At 47.3% G+C, this 13,180-nt stretch overlaps 1 pseudogene; it reads right to left on the bottom strand.

Annotated features, from left to right (window-relative positions):
• Positions 1-591: 591 nt before the first annotated feature.
• On the bottom strand, positions 592-3,965 carry LOC123114339 (uncharacterized; annotated as a pseudogene).
• Between the last annotated feature and the right edge of the window lie 9,215 nt (positions 3,966-13,180).

Genomic DNA, 13,180 nt, shown 5'->3' with positions numbered 1-13,180 from the left:
GATGGTGATAACAGGAATATGCATGAGGGAGGACGATTGACGACACCTCGGATGCATATGGAGAATGCTACCTCTGAATATCACTACTGTTCCTGCTAGAATTAAGATTTAAAAAAATTTATCGATAGAGTTTGTTGTGGCAGTATGCTATGTGTTGTGAAATGCTGACATACTGTATGTCTGAAATAGGTGGATTACTGCTAAAGAAAAACGTCTTATATTCCTCCTGTACCAGAATATAAGACGCTTTTCAGTTTTGCATATAAGACGCCTTTTAGTATTAGATCATATATTCTGTTACAGAGGGAGTATATTAGATCATATATTCTGTTACAGAGGGAGTATATTGGACCAAACTGTAGATTACTGCTAAAGGCATGCTGCCTCTCCTGCTGCCCATTTTCCGTGAGCAATATGAAAAGAGCAGAACTCAACATAATAATTTGAATGGCACCCTCACAGAACGGAATTTCTAAGTGCAAGATGTGTGTGGGCAAAGTCTATTTAACCTCAGCAAGTGCAGAATTTGAATGTTGCCCACCCAGCAGGTAAACAAAACAGCATACAGTAGGTAGGTAAGTTCTCGGTAAATTGAAAGGGAAAAGCATGCATAGATTGCAGTACACACATAATTTACTTAAACTTCAAGGTCCACACCAATCAAGCATTCTCAGGCAATTAATAATACCTAGAAAATAAAATTAGGCCTGGATGCGCCTCGTACAGTCATCACTCTAGCTGCTGCGAGCCTGTGAGCACTATGAGACTCATCATTACTTCACCATATCCTTCAGCAGATAATTAACTCCACGGAAGAGGAGGATCCATGGGCAAGTTGTTCCTTAACCCGACGCCTGCTAGCTTCATCCACCTGGCATTTTCTTTCACAGTCGTTGCAGTCCTTGCATGGGAATTCACCGAGCAGCACGATTCTCTTTAACCCCACAGCTCGTTCCATGACTAGGCTTATATAGTTTGTCACCTTTTCTTCCTCCTCGAACCCTTGAATTGTGAGTGTCTTCAAGTTGAAGTGCTTGAAATCCTTGGATGGTCCCCACACAACGTTGGTCTTCTCGGCATTGTCCTCGGGCGTTTTGGCACATAGTCGTGTTCGAGATAACTTCATGGAAGGACACACAAAATAAGTAAGGCATGTAATTAAACATCATACCAACCCATGCAGGACAATGTAACAGCAATTGAAACTAACGCCCTGTTCGGAGTCCCTCCAGTCTGCCGCTCCGCTCCGGGAGCTGACGGAGCTGTAGTTAAAAAGGATGGAGCTGTAGTTCCTCCACTCCGCAGCTCCACGTATTTTAAGGAGCCGGCGGGTTGCCGAACAGGGCCTAAATATATCAGCCATTCTAAAATTTGTAACACAACTAGTATCTAACCTAAGATTAAGCCCGTGTAGAGTTTTTGGACGACCTTTCATGAGCTTAATCATAGGCAAAGTAAGACAAGTGAATATGCTTTGCCATTGTTTTTAAGGCGTCCCTAAGGCGTCGCCTTAGGCGTCAGGGCGCCCCCAGGTCACAAGGCGTCGGCCTTGCCTTACGTGCATGCGTAAGGCGTCCGCCTAGGCACCATTCTCGCCTTAGGCAAATGAAGATGCCTCGGACAGGGCTGGGAGTTCAGGCGGGAAACAGAGCTCTGTGCGGGAAGAAAGGGGTGGGAAACAGAGTCTGGGCGCCAACAGTTACTAGCAGGGGGAGAGAGAGCTCTAGCCAAGTTTTCCCCAACCCCCTCCTCTCGCGGCTGGATCTGAGCTTTTCTCCCCCTCCTCTCCGGCAGATCCTCCTCCCCTGACTCTCCTGCAGTTCCTCCTCCCCCTCCCTCTCCTGCAGCTTCTTCCCTCCTCTCCAGGACAGCAGCAAGCAACCAGCACCTCTCCAAGACAGCAGCCAGCAGCAAGAACCAGCTTCTGCTCTATTCTACTTCTAAGAACTCTCTAAGGCATCGCCTTGCTTTATGCCTTAGCACGCTTAGGCAGTCAGGCACCCCCCCCCCCCCCCCCAAGTGCCTTGCCTCGCCTTACCGCCTTAAAGAAATTGTGCTTCGGATATCTCTAACATGAGGTATGATCCAACATGAGTTTTTTCATCTTGCATGGACATTGTCCCTCTACAAAACTTAAATGGAGCATCAGAACTTCCGTTTGCATTGCACTATCATTCATATACAATACAATCCATTTGTTCCATATATACCAATTATTATGCGACTGTATGCACCACTTCTAATATTTCTGATAGATTAGAGTCGGCGAGTGATCAGAAATCTGATTAACTTGCTGATGTGTTGTTAATGCTGAATATCAGTAAACTTGTCAAGACGGAGTCATATCCAGGCTAAGATGTGGATTAAATTAAAAAGAAGATGGAGTAACAGGCTCACTGTAAACTTCTGCAGGGCAGGTGCAGCTTCCAAGGATAAAAAAGGTCCAGCTCAGATCACACTCAGGGAAAATACCAGAAAGAAACATGGCAGCCAGATTTCTAAATATAGCAGTAAGCTGCTTCGGATGTTCCGGTTGAATCCAAATCTGCATAAGGAAGAACACAAATACACTGCCGAACATATGGTATGTGTGCAGAAGAAATTTAAATGGTACTACATTGAAATTAGCTTTACCATTTCGTGGCAAAAATTGAGATGCACATTCGACAGGTTCGTTGCACTCCTTGACAAGCACTCGCTCAGCATGAATGGTGCCTGCCACGCCTTGGCATGACAAGTGAGACTGACTTCGCGAAGCTCTGGAACATAGCCAAAGCGAACCAGAGGGTTCTCGGAGTACAAATGGCAGTGCACTTTACTGAGCTTGGGGACAGAGATGAGCTCGATCCGCATGCACACAAAGTGGATGAACTGAAGCTCCTGGAGCCCAGAACACGGTGTGTCAATCTTGAGCACAGAGTGCCGATCAACTAGTCTGCAGGATCTCAGGGTGAGGCACTTGAGCTTATCGCAAGCGCTAATTAGGTCAGTGATGTCAGCGCCCAAGAACGCAAGGCCCTTGAGGAATAGCCTTGTGAGCCACCGGAAAGCGACCTTGTAAGCACCGGAGAAGATCATGAATTGCCGGCCGAAGTCAGCGAGCTGCCGGGTAGTGTATTCCGCACTCGGCAGGGATATCCAAAATTCGAGACATTCGGTCTTGCCACGGCTGACCACGTCCTGGACGGCAGGGCCGATGTAGCACAGGTGATGGATCAAAGGATAGAAGGAGAGGCGGAGGGCCTTGATGGCATAGCCGCGCTGGCATTCACAGTTGCCCTCGGCCGGAGGAAACACGGAGAGCAAAGCGCCCGTGAACGCGTCCATGGTCTCCACCAGCGTGGCGCGGCGGAACTGGCGGACGTCGAGGCGCACGCGCGAGAGCCGATGGGGGAGGTGCCGCCACCGCGTGGAGACTGCGCCGGCGCGGACCGCGTCGCGCAGGTCGAGGCGCTCGAGGATTCCGAGGAGGAGGTCGTCGGTGAGCGCGCTGATTCGGTCCTCATCTCGGCCGACGTTGAGCTTGTGTGGCGGCGACTCCATGGCTGGGATTCGGGGGCCGATCTGTTGGTTGGAACCCTAGCCGGAACCAATCGCTGAGACGCGCCCGTGGGGACGGCCTCCTGCTCCGGGGATGCGGCCCCTCATCCTCCCTCCGGCGCTCCGCTCCCCACCTCCGGCGTGTGGCCGTCGGTCTGGGTCAGCCGCGCGGCCAGCTCGATGGATCCGGCGGCCGCCTCCTCCTCGATCCCCTCCGGCGTGCTGCTGCTAGTCGATGAGATGCATGGTTAGCTTCGATTTGGTGGCTGATTAGATGGTGGATGTGTCGGATTGGAGTGGATTTTTTAGTGGATTGGAGCTCTCGAGAGTGGGCATCGACAGACACGGAGGAGAAGAAGAATCCTCGTGATGTGCCGTGCTGTGTTAGAGAAACAAGGCAGTCACCTTCCAAATATAGAGGCTAATTGGTTCGTTGCCAAAGTTTGGCATTGCCAATATTTGGCAAGCCAAACTAAAAATTGCCAAAAATTAGCAACTTTTTGAGAGGTGAGAAAGAACTAATTGATAGCCAACTAATTGAGTGTCAAATTTTTAGATGTGCCAACAGTTGGCATGCCAATTATTGGCACCAAACCAATTAGGCTCATACTCCCTCCGTCCCGAAAAACATGTCGCTGCGGCATTTTTGCAAAAAAAAAACCTCCAGTTTCTCCCGACCAAACCCGCGATCCTCGTCCTCGTCTTCCGACAGAAGCAGCAGCTGCGCTGCTCTCCGCCGCCGCAGCCTCGCTGCTCCCCGCCGCCGCAGCTGCCCCTCTTCCCACCGCCGCAGCTCCCCTGCTCCCCCGCTCTCCTGCCACAGTTGCCTCCTGCTCCGCCACCGCAGTTGCCGCTCGCCTGCCTCCCCAAGCTCCCCCTTACTCAAAAAAATCTTGGATTTTCCCAGATACCGCCGCGCTCTGCTCCGGCTGCGTCGGAACCGCCGTCGGAGAGCCCGGAGGCGCCGGATCCGGACCACCACCAACAACCTAAAGGCAGCTCGGCCAACATCAAGAGCTTGTGGGCCTCCTCGTCGCCCCTCCCTCGTCGCGGGCTCGCCACACCGCAGCTCGGCCATTGCCGTCCCCGCAGTGTCTCGCTGACCGTCGCCGCCGCCACGTCGTCGGACGTCGAGAAGGAGCCCTCCTCATCGCTCCCTCGTCACCAGGCTCATGACCCGCGGCACCGAGCTGTTCGAGAAGACCCAGCCCGACGGCCGCACACGCCAGGTCTTCTTCTTCGACCCTGACGGTGAGTGAGTGAGGGATTCCTCATTATCTTCGTTGGGTTCCTATTCTCTCACCATTCTTTTAGATTTCTACACTGTTAATCCAACTTTCTCTGAATCTCTGTTGCTTGATCTATGCTTGCTCTGATATTTGAGATGTATCATGTCCAATTGATGAAATTCCTACTTGTTGCTTGCTGTGTTGCAACTGCAACCTGCCCTTCGAGAGAGGATTCCTGCCCTTTGGAGCATTATTCAGGTTGAGTGATGGAGGGATGCCAACCTGACACATGTTTGCTTCATCACAATCCATCACCTGTGCTATTTGTGAACTTGCAGTGTGCTTGTGGTGATCTTCTTCATGCAAAGATCAGAGTTGTTGGGTTTATGCATCATTCATTTCCTCTGGATGCACATTGTTTCTTGAAATTCACTGCTATGTTGCGACTAGTACCAGGTGTTCCTGCATTACTAATTTCCGTTTGCTTGTTGTTCAGGTTTTCTAGTGTTTGTTTGGTGGGACTTCTAGCCACTTATGGTTACATTATCCAAAGTCATGAAGACTCGTGATGTACCTGGAAAGTTCAGTTTTAGGGATTATATTGGAAAACAGTGAACTGTCAGTGTTTTGCAACTGATGAGGTTAGCAATTTTTCAGTTCAGTCTTCATTCTACTAATACCAGATATTCTTCCATTCATCATAACTGTTATTGTTTATTCTTTTAATGGTGTATAGGATCTTCACAGGAATAGCTTGCATCCCTGGAGCCAATTTAGATAATAGGGAGCAGTAGCAATCTGAAGGTAATGCATTTCAGGGCATGTGCAGTTTCAAGAAGGCATTAAGATGCATTTTGTTTTCAGTAAGATTTTTACTGTCTCTAAATTCATTCATGAACTATGAACTCTGAAATTAGTATTGTCTCAATAGCATTTAAAATATTCAAGTTAGGACTGCACTTTTAAAGATCAAGATACTCCTGTAAATTTAATTAGTGCATTTCTAAAATGGCAAAGATTATGGCACAAAGATTAGTTACATCACATCAAGCATGCCACGCTGTCTTTGATGGAGTACTAGATAACATTGTGAAGTGAATAATCAGCATAGGCAATAAATATCCACTACTACTCGCACATTATGTTTTTGATTCTGTTTTTGATGGAGTACATTTGATGGCACTGAATCTTGAAAATACTAGGAGGAGTAATACTAGCCCCTAAATTTGCAAGAGTTTTGCTTCATTTTTTTTCTTTTGATAGTTTAGTCCAAACCTGTATTGACAATACATGTTCTATTTTTCTATTGTTGATCAAATCCATATTGTCCTAGATTGCAAAGTAAGTTACCACAAATTAAGTTTTAATTCAAATTATTCAAATAAATCCAAATATTTTAAATTGATTAAAATAACTAAAATTAATCCAAATCAATTCAAATAAATCCAAATAACCCAAATTAATTCAAATAATCAAAATTAATCCAGTTAATATAAATAACCCAGATAATTCAATTAATCCAAATAACCCAAATTCCAATAAATTCCAACAAGGAGTTGATATACAAGGATTAGACAAGGCATACACAACGACATGACATAAGGGCCTCTTTGTCCCCTCTTGACACAAGATTACACAAAACATACACAAGGAGCACCTGACTACATGACATAAGGGCCTCTTTGTCCCCTCTTGACTACATTCTTTTCCTTTCTCTGGCCACTTCTTCCCTTCCATTCCCTTTACTTTTCTTTCTTTTCGCTTCTCTAGCCAATCTTTCCTTTCATTTTCTTTTCCTATTGCAATTTCCATTTCTTCTATAATGGCCCTAGTATCAACAACTACCTGACTGTCGCAATATACACTGATTATTTCTAGTCCAGCATTCTGAAAGTGATCCTTGTGCAAGTTGGGCAACTTATATTGATTTCTTCCTTTGTCTTTCATAACTTCAAGCATAACTGCTCTAATGTGATAAAGCTTCTGTGCAACTTGTCGGGATCGTAGTTCTTGAATTCCTCTTCCACACCCTGTACCAGTTCCTGGATGTTTGTAGGTGACCTGCAGTCGGTTAGAGACTAGAGAGAGTTATGGAGGCAGAGGTCCAAACAATTTAACTCAAGGCTATTTGGGGGCTATTGTAGCAATGTGATGTCAAGATCAGTTTGTTCCACAGCTTCTCGAAAAGCTACATCATTGGGAAGGACATGAGGCTTTGCGTTATCTTGTTGGATGAATATTGTTGCTCCCTCATCATCGTCAGGCCACTTATCCTGAATTGCCGGGATAACCTTATTGATTAAATAATCTCTGCACACAAGCCTAGTTAATTTCACTGATGTCAACACTTTTGTTCCCTTTGTTCTGTTTTGACTTGTCCGCTTCGCCTCAGTCTCTTCGACGAATGCCCAAATGCTAATCTTCCTATCGAATGTTAGCGCCCCCTCATTGTTATATCGAGGCCTGGCAACAACTGTTAGGAACATTACCTTCCCAATGTTGTGAGTGTTTGACACGGTGCGCTTCGATTCAGGTTCTCCTAGAAGTACATAGTAACTATTCTTCACTCTCATCATGTCAAACCACTTTTCATCGATGTGAACCATATTCGTCATGGGTTTGAACATAGCCCAAGAAGTTGAGATCGAATTGTCATCGATCATGGACATACAAAATTTCAATCTCGCAAGCTTGTTCTCTAGCTTGAGGTGAGGCTTCACGGTGCTTGTGATGCGGTTGAGCTCATTCAACTGGAACCTCTTATTTAGGGTCAATCGGGCCACACCTAGAGACCGTGCCAGAGATCGAATTTCCCTTCTTTTATTCAGTGGGATTGTTGAGGTCCTCTCTAGATCCAGCTCCTTTCTCTTTCGGCCAGATCTTCCTAGCTTCTTGCTTGAGACATCTACTTCTTTGCCATCGGCAATTTTCTTTTTGGCTTCTTCCTGGATTCTTTCAACAGATCGTACACTTATGTCCAACAGGTTTGAGACTAGCAGCTTGTCGTCTAGTTGAACAGACCCATCTTTGAGCTCGATTACCAACAAAGCGAAGTAAACACCATGCCTCTCCTTATCTGTCAATTCTCTTCTCTTCTCTTGAAGTATCCAATTCATAACTTCATTCTCTTCCTCTTGAGCTTCATCCTCTTTCCCTTCATCTTCTTGAGGCATCCAATTCATAGCTTCATCGTCTTCCTCTTGAGGCATCAAGTTCAAATCCATAGTTCCATTCTCTGCCACTTGAGGTTCCTCCTGTTCAGGGATCCAATTCAAATTAATACCTTCATCGTCTTCCTCTTGAGGCATCAAGTTCAAATCAATAGTTTCATGTTCTTCCTATTGAGGCATCAAGTTAAAATCCATAGTTATGTTTCCTGCCATCAATGACAAAAGATGAGTACACCATGGTACCATAACAAGAATATACACACACAAAATGAGTATGCAAGTCAAACAAGAAATAGGTGCCATGGCACTATTTCTAGTCTGGTTGCCATGGTAGCCAAACAAGAAATGCTGCCATGGCACCATTTATAGAAAGGCTGCCATGGCAGCCAAACACTTTGCTCTAACCATAAGCCATTTTCTCTAGTTAGAGTAGTTAACAGAATTTTACTCTAGTTAGAGTAGTTTTGCTGAATTTTACTTGCTCATAGTACCATGCCTATGGTAGAGAAGTGTCAAGAAAAATATACTCCTGTCAATAGAATCAAAACTGATTTATTACCTTTGCATATAAACTACTCCTAGTGAATTAGCATCAATAATTGTAGTTTAACTGAATTTTACAAAATTTGACCAAATGTGTAGTTAGTCAGTGAGCTACAGATCATTTGCACTTGACAATGTTTGTGACCATTTGCTTTTACAAAATCTGAACCAATGTGGCTCTACAAATCATAGCAGGAAGTACTCTGGCTCTACTGAAAATTGTTTGAAATAGGAAAATGGATCATAATTGTTTTGAATTTTGTTGGACTCTTGTTGACCAGATTTACCAAGTGTTAATGTTCAATTTTCAATTTACTGGAAACTATAGACTTGTTGTTAGTGGATCAGAACATGTTGTTAGCAACTCTAAATTTACTCAAGGCCTTGGTATTAATGCATGTTTAACTGAATTTACTCAAGTCCTTTGTTTAACCGAATTTCCCTTTTGTTTAACTGAAAGCTTCTGTTTACACACAGTTACAATAGTTTAACTGAAATTTAACCCTGCATCAGCACATTAAGCAAGCAACATCGGCAGATTAAGCAAGCAAGCAACATTAGCAGATCAACAAATTAAGCAAGCAAGCAACATCAGCAGATCAGCAAATTAAGCAAGCAACAAAAGTACTCCATGATCAGTAGTAGATTCTTCAATAATTTTCAGTTAACAACCATCATGATTCTGTTCACAATGATCAGCAGCTTTTGTATAATGAATGTACTCCATGAATTTTAAGTTAACAACTGAATTTACTCCATGATTGGCATTGTCATGATTCAGTTAACAGTAAACCGTTTCACTAACTTTCAGGTAGCAGTATTCTGATGGACTACCTTCTTCAGAGTGCAGACGAGCACGACATGGCTTCACTTGGATCAGCAGCATCAGCATAGGCATAGGAACCCAGTTGTGCAAACGGAGGAGCACGGGCAGAAGATCAGGTTCGACGCAGAGGAACCCGCGAGCAGAAGATCAGGTGCGACACACAGGTTCAATTTCAACCCAGCTATGCGCTTGGGTTCAGGTTCGGGTTCTCCCACAGTGCAGAAGATCAGCAGCAGCAGCACGACAAAGGAGCAATAGCAGAAGCATGTAGAGCTCCACTCGTGGCAGGGGAGAAGCACCTGCGTGGGCGTGCGGGCGTGTGGGCAAGCGAGAAGGAGCAGCACGGCGACACGCGGGAGCTCAAGGAGGACTCACGGGAGATAGAGGAGGACGAGCGTGAGCTCCTGGTCCATCGAATCATGGAGGCAGGTTCCTGCGACACCCGTAGGGGATCGCAGCTGGAGGGATCGCGGCGGCGCACGTGCGGGAGCTCAAGAAGTAGACGCGGGAGCTCGAGGAGGATGCACGGGAGCTCGATGAGGACGAGCAGGAGCTCCTGGTCCACCGGATGGTGCCGGGAAGTTCTGGCAACCCCGCAGGTAATCGCGGCGGCACAGGATTGGGCGGCGGCGAAGCAGGTACTTGGCAACGGCGGCGACGGTGCAGGTACGCGGCGACGATAGCAGATCATTTCCTGGTGGGCGATGAATCGCGCAGCTGGGCGGCGCCGGCCCCTGGCGACACGCACACGACGGCGGAGGAAGAAGACGATGGCAGAGGGACTTGTTTGAGATGGTTTTGAAACTGTGAGGTCTTTTTTGCAAAAGTACCAGTGAACTAGGCGTGCCTAAACACGACGTCGTTATGTACAGCCCTGACGCCGATTCTTCTTCACATCACCAAGAACTTCTCTAGATCCAAAGTCTTGGTCTGGATGTCCACTAGCTGATCATCGGTGCAAGTGTAGTTGACCTCCGCCTTACCTTCTTCTACGCAGTCCTTCATGTAGTGATACATCGTATCAACGTGCTTGCTCCTTTTATACCGCACTGGATTCTCCCGTAGAAAATTTTCAGACTTGCTATCAACATTGAGCACCACTTGTTCCGGATCTCGATCCATGAGATCACCGTTTTGTCTCGCTAGCCACACACATTTACACAGCGCAACGGCAGCTGCAATATACTCTATTGCATCAACTGCGGGTGTTTTACTCTTCTTGCTTAGCTCAAGATGAGGTTCCATCAGAGCGTCAATTGGATTGCAATCTCTCATGACAGGGCTTTCAAGTACCTTCCTTGTGTATACCTCCTGGCATAGTGTGATCTCCTCTGACTTTTGATGTACCTCTATCCTGGGGTAGTAGCTCAAAAGACCGAGATCATCCATCTTGAAAAGCTCTTTCATTTGTAGTTTGAATTTTGCAATCACCTCTTCATCTGCTCCAGTGATCAATAGATCGTCGACGTAGATGCCAACTAGTAGACGATACCTTCCTTCACCTCTCTTGTACATTGCATGCTTTAGTGGGGCTTTGTCAAATTCAAGAGAAACCAATGTTTGATCAAGTTTGATGCTCCATGCCCGAGAGCCTTGGCGTAGCCCGTACAAGATTTTCTGTAACTTCAGTACCTTGTGTTCTTCTCCCTCTTTGATGAAACCAAGTGGTTGATTCACATACACATCTCCTTCTATCACGCCATTCAAAAACGTGGAGTTTACATCCATGTGATGTACTTTCCATGATTCCTGAACCGCGAGAGCGATGAGTAATCTCACCGACTCCATCTTTGCACTGGGAACGAACACTTCTTCGAAATCCACACCTTCCGCTTGCACGTACTCTTTGGCCACTAGCCTCGTTTTGTGTTTCACGGACCCTTCAACATCTTTCTTGACTTTGAATTCCCACTTGAGCTTCATAGCATTTTCATTGTTGGAAAGATCCACAAGCTCCCATGTATTGTTGTCGTGGATCGACCTCAACTCTTCTTCCATAGTTTTATGCCAATACTCCATCGTACGTGCACCCTTAAATTTCGCCGGTTCCTCGGCGTTTGCTAGACACCGTCGTCCACTCCCTTTTACTTTTGTCGGGTCAATCGTCCGAAGAGTCTTCTCCGAATATGGGTGTAACTCCGGCTGTAGATGATCGGTTGTAAATGGACGTGTCCTTTTCTCCAGTACTTTCGGAGGCGTCACCACAGCTTTTGGAGTTGCCAAAACCTCTGTTACTGACGTTTCTGACGCTCCAAACCTGCTGCTTCTCGAAGAGCCTGCAGCGCACGAGCTGCTATTATCTGGTTCAAGCAAGCCTTCGTTGGCTGGCGTATTTTCTAGCCCATCACGTCGACCTTGCCCCACTTCTCTCCATGCTGGGTCACCACGTGGTAGTGGACTTCCTGGTGTAAAGCTTGCTGCAGCCGGCCTGCTGTACACAGCAACCGGCCCATCTCCTGGACTGCTAGCAATCAAAACCGTGGCAGCCGCGGACATGCCATGCCTTGCCTCGAGCACCTGCTTGCGGGAGCTGGCCGGCTTGCCGCTCGTTGCCATGCGCGCGACACTAGCGCCTGAACTCGTCACGTCGGATGTGCAGCGACTTTCCATGTCCGTGCAACTCGCTCTTGCACTGTCAGACACCACGTACGTGCCACACTCGTCTGGTCAGAGCGCAGTTTGTCGCCTGTCATGCCTCGTCGCTGGTACGACCACACCGAGACACATTGTGTCGTGGACTTCTGGCGCCACGCCTTCGCCTAAAGTAAAAACTTCCGTGTCGGTTTTGGGGCCGTCTACGGGTCTCTCCTCCAGTTAACCAACACAAAGACTGTTTCTCCATGGTCGAGCACACGCTGCTTTCGCTGCATCAGATCCAGCAAAGTTAGCACTTATGTCTGTAGCATCGACGTAAGTGTCGGGGTCACCTCCCGCGTCAGTAGTATCGATACGAGTTTCCGAACCATTGATTATGAAGGTGAACTTTTTCTTCCACGAGCGCGATAATTTCTTTAGCGGGCGCTTGAAGAACTGGATCCTGCTTGTCCACGAGTTCACACATCAACATCAATGTCACTTTCATCTCCTTGCTGGGCCATGAGCGCCTTCTGCTTCGGTGCTTCCTCGCAGTCAGCCTTGAAGTGGCCGAGGAGGCCACAGTTATAACACCTCACTTTTCTGATGTCAAGCTTTCTCCTCGGTGGTGGTGCAGCCTCATTATCTGAGTAGTAGTCCGAGTCAGCGAAGTTCTTTCTCACCGAACCCTGCTTTCCATTCTTCTTGCTGCTGCTCTTGGACCCACCTTGCTTTTCAAGGGCGATCCATTGCGCCTTCGTGAGCATCACAAGCTCGTCGTTCCTCCCGTCCCCAAGACTGTACCGCATCCGCTCGTCGTGAGCCTTGTACCGTCCGACAAGATCGTCAATGGAGAGAGTCGCGAGATCGACACACTGCTCGATCGCCGTGACAATTTGCAGGTACCGGGGAGGGGCCGCGCGCAAGAACCGCCGGACAACCGAGGTCTCCGTGAGGTTTTCTCCAAGTGCGCGGATCCGATTGACGAGAGTAGCCACCCGTGAAGCGAACGCATCCACGGACTCATTGTCGCCCATGACCAAAGTCTCATAGTTCCTTAGGAGAGTTTGGAGATTGGCTTGCTTGACGCGAGTGTGTCCCTTGAACATGAGTTTCAGTGTATCCCACACCTCCTTCGTCGTTGCTTTGGCGATCAGGTGCTGGAGGACATCCATCGGCATTACGGAATAAATCGCTGATGCCGCCCGCCGATCCTTCCGGTGCTCGGCTCCCTCCTTCTTGAACGCGTCGCCTCCGGGATCCACCGCGTCCCATAGCTCGTTGGCGCGGAGACCACA

The sequence above is a fragment of the Triticum aestivum genome, chromosome 5B (assembly GCF_018294505.1).
Source record: "Triticum aestivum cultivar Chinese Spring chromosome 5B, IWGSC CS RefSeq v2.1, whole genome shotgun sequence".
Lineage (NCBI taxonomy): Eukaryota > Viridiplantae > Streptophyta > Magnoliopsida > Poales > Poaceae > Triticum > Triticum aestivum.
The sequence above is the reverse complement of the archived record's forward strand: the minus strand, read 5'-3'. Positions and strand labels throughout refer to the sequence as shown.